The following is a 6,579-nucleotide window of genomic DNA, read 5'->3' as shown; positions in this document are numbered from 1 at the left end:
AAGTATTGTTCATATGCGGGTTGGAATGCCCGGGTGAGACAAGGGCTTCGGGCCGAAGCCCTGCGTCAAAGGCACCGCCTGCATGCTTTCCGCCAAGCTTGTGCGGCTTCCAGTGGGGATGGCCTTTCTTTAGTAATAATAATAATACAACTCCTACAATGCTAAACAATCCCTCTTCGGTAGCCTAAAATGAGATAATGAACTCTAAAGATGATAAACACGCATACAACATGCAAGCCACCCAATTTAGCGTGAAAAATCCTTCAAATTGAGGGGAAAATCATGAGGCTCCTTAAAGCCACTTAGAAATTCTTCACTACATCAATAATGGATACACGAGGTTTCGCCTAGATACAACTAGAGGATTACAATCTACTCTCGTAGACACAAGCTCAGAGGTTCACAAGAGGGTGAGCATCATCAATACATGATGGATTCCACAGAGATAATCCAAAAGAAGATCTATATTTCACAAACATGAGTATCACAACAGACACCAAAAAGAGATCAAGGAAGGATCAAACTTGAAGAATCTGTAGGGCAACTTGCAAGGAATTCCTTCGACAAATTGAGCTAGATCTCGCATGACTTCGGCCGATCATCTTGCAACCCTACTCTCTCTCCTTCTTCTTATTGGGTTCTTCCCTTTCACTTTTGCCCTATCTCCTCACATCTCTCCCCTTCTCACTTGGATTTTAATCCCAATGGCAAGATTACCATTGTGCCCTCAAGTGGCTTCCACTATTGATGTAGTTTTGTTTTTCATTATGGGATTGGGGCTAAGTCCAATTTTATTTATCTAGCCCAAATGGGTTGAAACCCAACAATAATTATGGTGAAATCTTCTTTAACCTAGAACATCTACTTAGATATTACTCCCTATGTATAATCAATGCCCTTATGATGTTTTTTCTTGTATTTTGTAAATAGATTTCCGTTTTGTGTAGATTGTCTGATATTATTAACAGTTGGGTGCTGTTCTTGGTGTTTAATATAATAGAGTCTCCTATCACTTTGTTTTGTGATAATAATAGAATGATTACACAAGCTAGAGAACCAAGCGCTCATCAAAGGTCAAAGACATAGAAATAAAGTTTCACTTAGCATGAGAGATTGCTAAATGAGGAGGTATAGAAATTTTGAAAGTCTTTTCCTCGGAAAATGTTGCAAATCCATTAACTACACCTTTAAATCAAAATGTGTTTGAGAAATATATTGACATGCTAGGTTTCAAATTTGTGTTTGATTAGCTTTGAGTACAAATAGAAAACCGGAAAACTAGTATGCCCTGCAAAGGCAATTCTAGTCATTATTTACTCATTTTGTTACTCTTTATTTGTCACTTTCTAGAAGGCTTTTTCTTTTTAGTTGTTACTCTAAAAAATCAAAAGAATTAATTTTTTGTTTTGGATTATGATGAAAGAATTAAATGCATTATCTCTTCAAAATGCATGCCATAAGTAAATAAGTAAATGGTGGCTCCAACTAAAAATAGGTTGCCTTTTTGTTTTCCAATAAAATAATATTTAATTATTATGCATTGTGAAAAACTTATAAAATTTTTATCAAAGATATATATCTTTGAGTTTTTTTATTTTTAAAACAAATTTTGGTGAGAGTAAATGTTGAAAATTAAATTGGAATTTTTGCGCATTGTTAAATTTTTTGAAGGGATATTTTTAATTTTTGATTGAAACTATATATTTTTTATTTTATTTTTATGTTATTTTCAAAATAAAGTTTGGTGGAAATGAATGTTCAAATTTTTTAATTGAATATTTTTCATATTTTAAAAATTATAATAGGAGGGAGTATTTTTTTATTTTTAATTAAAATATATATGTGTGTGTGGTCTTTTTGATTTCTAAAACAAATTTTGGTAGGAATGAATATTCAAATTTTCATATTTATTTATTTTTTTTAGATTTTAAAAATCATGGAATGAGGGAATTATTTTCTAGAAAATAAGCATGCATCATATTTACTATATTTCACAACAATTATGGAAAGATAATATGATGGTTCATTTAAGATTGAAGAAAGAGTAAATTCAATGAGATTATAAAGTAAAGGGTAATTTTGGAAAACAAAGTGATATTTTGACAAAATTAAAGCATGTAACTAGGGATGCAAGTGGGGCGGGGCGGGGGCAGGGCGGGGAATGGGATCCCCATCCTCATTTCCTTTTCCCACGGAACGGGAATTCCCCGTCTCAAAATTTCCCACGGGGGAGAATTTCCTCCGGCTCACTCTCTTGTGGGTCGGGGAATCCCTGCCCTACCAAATTTTTTTTTGTATAACATTACATATGTAAGACATCATATATGAAATTAAAAAAATTAACAAAATATTTTTTAAAATAAACATAATATTATGTATGAGAAAATAACAAACTAATTATTGAAAATAACAGAAAGTTTGAAAGTAAATTAAATGTATAAATTCATTCATAAAATTCATAATACAAAAACTATTACAAAAATTTCATATTTCATTAATTTTTTTAAAACCCAAATATTTGGTCATTATAATATTATATTAATATTGAATTTTTTAATGAATAAAATTAATCATATGAGATATTTTTAATAAATATTATATATATATATATAATATTTAATTTAAAAGTCGTGGAATCCCCAAGGGGAGCGGGGTGGGGAATACACTCCTGCCCCACCCCGCAACTCGAGGAGGGGGTTTTCCCCATTCCATGCCCTGCCGGGGCGGGTTCCGGTAGGAAACGGAGATTTTCCGCCCCACTTGCATCTCTACATGTAACTAACTTTCTTAATACATGTGAAACAGTTAAAAGTGGCAATTGTATAATAATAGAGGGAGTAATAATAAAATAATGTTATTTCATTGCATATATATAATTATGTGTATATTATTCATGTTTAATGGCATATTTATTCTTGGGTTGTATTGTACAAAAATCGAATTAATGATGGAGATAATTAAATTGAGACGTGATTATTAATGTTTCTTGCAACTTAAGCAACTTAAAATAATTCACTACTTATGAAATAAAATATGATGTTGTATTCACTATTAATTACAATATTTTGTACTGATGCATGTGATAGAGTTATATATTTCAGCTGCAAGAATAAAGAGTCTTAATAACATTGTAGATATTTGTAGTTGACAAACACTAAATTGGACCACTATAGAACATTTAAACAAAACATTGTCAATTAGAGAAACAATTATTGTGGTTTTCTGTCACAAAGAAAAACATTTAGACAATTATTGAATTGAACCACTAAAGACACGATTCTAGTCCTATTACTGAGATGGGCTTACTTTTTGTCTTTCTTGCTCCAAATGTTTTGACAAAATGACGAGTATTAGATATTATTCTGGGGTTATGTTATTCTGATTTTTCAAATGATAAGTATGTCCTAATGTTCGATAGTCTAATCAGTGTCATTAGGTAGCGAGCTCAATCAATATTTTCTTTCATTTGGTTCCGTGTTTTGCTTAATCACGAGAACTAATAGTCTTTTGGTTCCGTATTATTGATCGTGTTGGAGGATTGGAGGATTTTTGTGCTTGTGAAATCTATGTGAGATTTAACACATATATTCATATGTTCATATGATGGATCCTCGATAATTAATTGATTGTTGATTTCATATCAATGAGTAATAATTGCTAACTTTAATTCAATTATGAAGATTTTTAAACAAAAATTAGGCCTGATTCTAGTCCGCTACCGAGATGGGCTTACTATCTGCCTTTCCTGCACCAAATGCTTTGGCACAATCACAAGTTCTGGATATTATTCTAGGGTTCTGTTATTCTGATTTTTCAAATGACAGGTATGGCCAAATGTTCAACAATCTTATCAGTGTCATTGGGTAGCTAACTCAATGAACATTTTTATTTATTCTTTAGGTTTCGTGTTCTGCTTAATCACAGGAACTAATAGTCTTGCTGTAAATTTGTAATTTCCTTTGTTTGATTGATCTTGTTTACTTTTGTTTAATTAATGATGGGATCACAGGATCACACTCATTGTATTGGTGAACTAAAACAATTTTATTCCAGTCAATTTAAATAAATATGGGTACATGATAATTTTTGTATCTTTTAATCTGTAATATGGTTTTCTTCTTTTACTGAAACAAATGCAGGAATAAACTTCAAAAGGCAGGCAAAAATCTTCAGGAACTCAAGCAGAAGGCTCATTGAGAAACGGGTAATCTGTATACCCGACGACAGGGTCTGGAGTGTAGAAGGTAAACCTGTTGTACTTGTTCAACTGTGCATCCAACTCAAATCTCTTCGGCAAGTCAGGATTTGCCAAGAACAAGCGACCAAAGGCAATGAGATCAGTATAACCTTCAGCAACAACCTTGTTACCTTCATCCCGATCATATCCTCCAGCAGCTATAAATGTTCCATTGAATGCCTTCCTCAAGTTAAGAAGACGGTGTGGAATCTGTCTTCTACCATCTATAATAGCCATTCTCGGCTCGACCATATGGCAGTAGAGAATGCCGAACTTGTTCAGTGCCTGAACCATGTAGAGTCCGAGAGCCTCTGGGTTTGAGTCCCAGGCTTCCATGTAATCTGCAAATGGGGAGAGTCTAATGCCGACTCTATCAGCACCAATCTCATTCACAATTGCTTCAATCACTTCAATAGCAAAGCGGCATCGGTTCTCCAAGCTACCTCCGTATTCATCAGTCCTGTCATTCGCGCTGTCCTTCATGAATTGTTCCAACAAGTAGCCATGAGCACCATGGATTTCAATTCCGTCAAAGCCTGCATTTCAGAAACAACAAAGATCGGGTAATGTGATTGGTTTTGAGTTCGAACTTGTATTTAGTATAAAAAGAACTTACCAGCTTCAATAGCGTTCCTTGCAGCCAATCTGAAAATCATTGACAATTTGCGGGATCTCATCGGTTCTTACTCGTCGGGGAGTAGAGTACTCTTCAACAGTACCATCATGATGGGTTTGAGGCGGTATTGGCCGATCAGTACTGGAGATCGGAGATTGTCCATTAGGTTGGTAACCTATTTTACCAAAAATTTCATAGATTATTAGATTAAACACATAAATCTTTACACGAATGAATTGCATGAATGATTGCATTAAACTTTACCATAGTTTGAGACTCTTCCTACATGCCACAACTGACAGAAAAAACACCACCCTTTATCATGCACAGCCTTCACAATTGGTTTCCATAGCTTCCACTTGTTCTTTAGTCCAAATTCCAGGAGTTTCAGGGTACCTGCAATTCAGATTAAGAGCAGACATTTTATTTATGATTAAAATGGAGAATTAAAAGGATTTAGAAGTTGATAGAATGAATTAATTACCCTTGAGCAGTGTCAGAAACTCCAGTAGTTTCAGTAATCAGAAGGCCCTCCCTTTGGAAGCCCTCTGACAGTAGTACAAAATGGCATGGGGTTGAGGAACATTGCCATAAGACCTTGATCTTGTTAATGGAGCCAAAACTACTCTGAAGTAAGTAAAACATATGTTGTTTATGTCTTCATTATATCCAATTAAATAAACAAAGTGTAACAAGATTAATTAAATAGTTTATACATTAAGATAAGGCATCATTAGCAGATTGTTTAATAAGTTTGATGAGATTTGAGTAATGAACCTGTGTGAGAGATCAAACTTGCCCATCTTATAAGAAGTTAGTAGAGGGATTTCTGCTGCCATCTCTTGTGTTAAATCACCAAAACTTGAACACTGAATTGAGGAACAGAAAAGAAACAGCTTCTTCTTTTTCTTGTTTTCTTTTGATTGTTTTTGAAGACTTTGAGCTCCATTTCATGGTCTATTTATAGCAAAAAGGAAGAATGGATTCTAGGAAATATGGAAGGGTTTTTGCAAATACTATTGAAAGCGCCATTTTGGCTGCTATTTTACTTTTTTGTCCTTGGTCAAAGATGAGCAGGAGTCAAACGCATTTGACTTGGAATATACATTGAATTTAGTCATGTTCTTCAATTTTGCAGCCACAAAGAAACATGCGAGTACACAAATATTTGACATTAAATATTATCAGATGGAGTGTGTCATGTATGACATCTTTATTATGCTTCAAAAATTTCTATCTACATACTTTTTAAGATTTAAAAAACAAAATCATAATTTATTAAAAATTGAAAACCGAAGTTGAGGGGATAAATCATTGCTTAATATAGTGATCGTTATTTGACCGTGAATAAAGTAGATTCTGCGATCAAATCTTCAATGTTGTCTGTTGGATCTCCTGAGAAGAATATTGTTTCATTCTTCTTCTTCAAGGTTGAATAGTAGGAGATTGATCAGCTCTATTTAATTCCTAAAAATCTTTTGAGAGTCATTTGGTAAAATTTTAATTACCCTATGCGATATTTAATCGAGCTTAATAAACTTAATGATCAATAAGTCCATCGAATCGGAAGTCGAGTGACCAAGTTTAATAAATAATTGAAAGCTCGATAAGTCGACTATAATTTGTGCACCACTGTACTTATTTGTTTTTTTTTTGACAACTTTTAAGAGATAATGTTGGCTGTGTTTGTAAAAGAAAAACATAAAATAAAATAAAATGTTTATAT

The 6,579-nt window shown here is 33.4% G+C and overlaps 1 pseudogene; it reads right to left on the bottom strand.

Moving 5' to 3' along the window:
- Positions 1-4,168: 4,168 nt before the first annotated feature.
- On the bottom strand, positions 4,169-5,766 carry LOC120254456 (annotated as a pseudogene).
- Positions 5,767-6,579: the final 813 nt, after the last annotated feature.

Source organism: Dioscorea cayenensis, unplaced genomic scaffold (assembly GCF_009730915.1).
Source record: "Dioscorea cayenensis subsp. rotundata cultivar TDr96_F1 unplaced genomic scaffold, TDr96_F1_v2_PseudoChromosome.rev07_lg8_w22 25.fasta BLBR01000460.1, whole genome shotgun sequence".
Classification (NCBI taxonomy): domain Eukaryota; kingdom Viridiplantae; phylum Streptophyta; class Magnoliopsida; order Dioscoreales; family Dioscoreaceae; genus Dioscorea; species Dioscorea cayenensis.
This window is presented reverse-complemented; position numbering and strand designations above follow the sequence as displayed.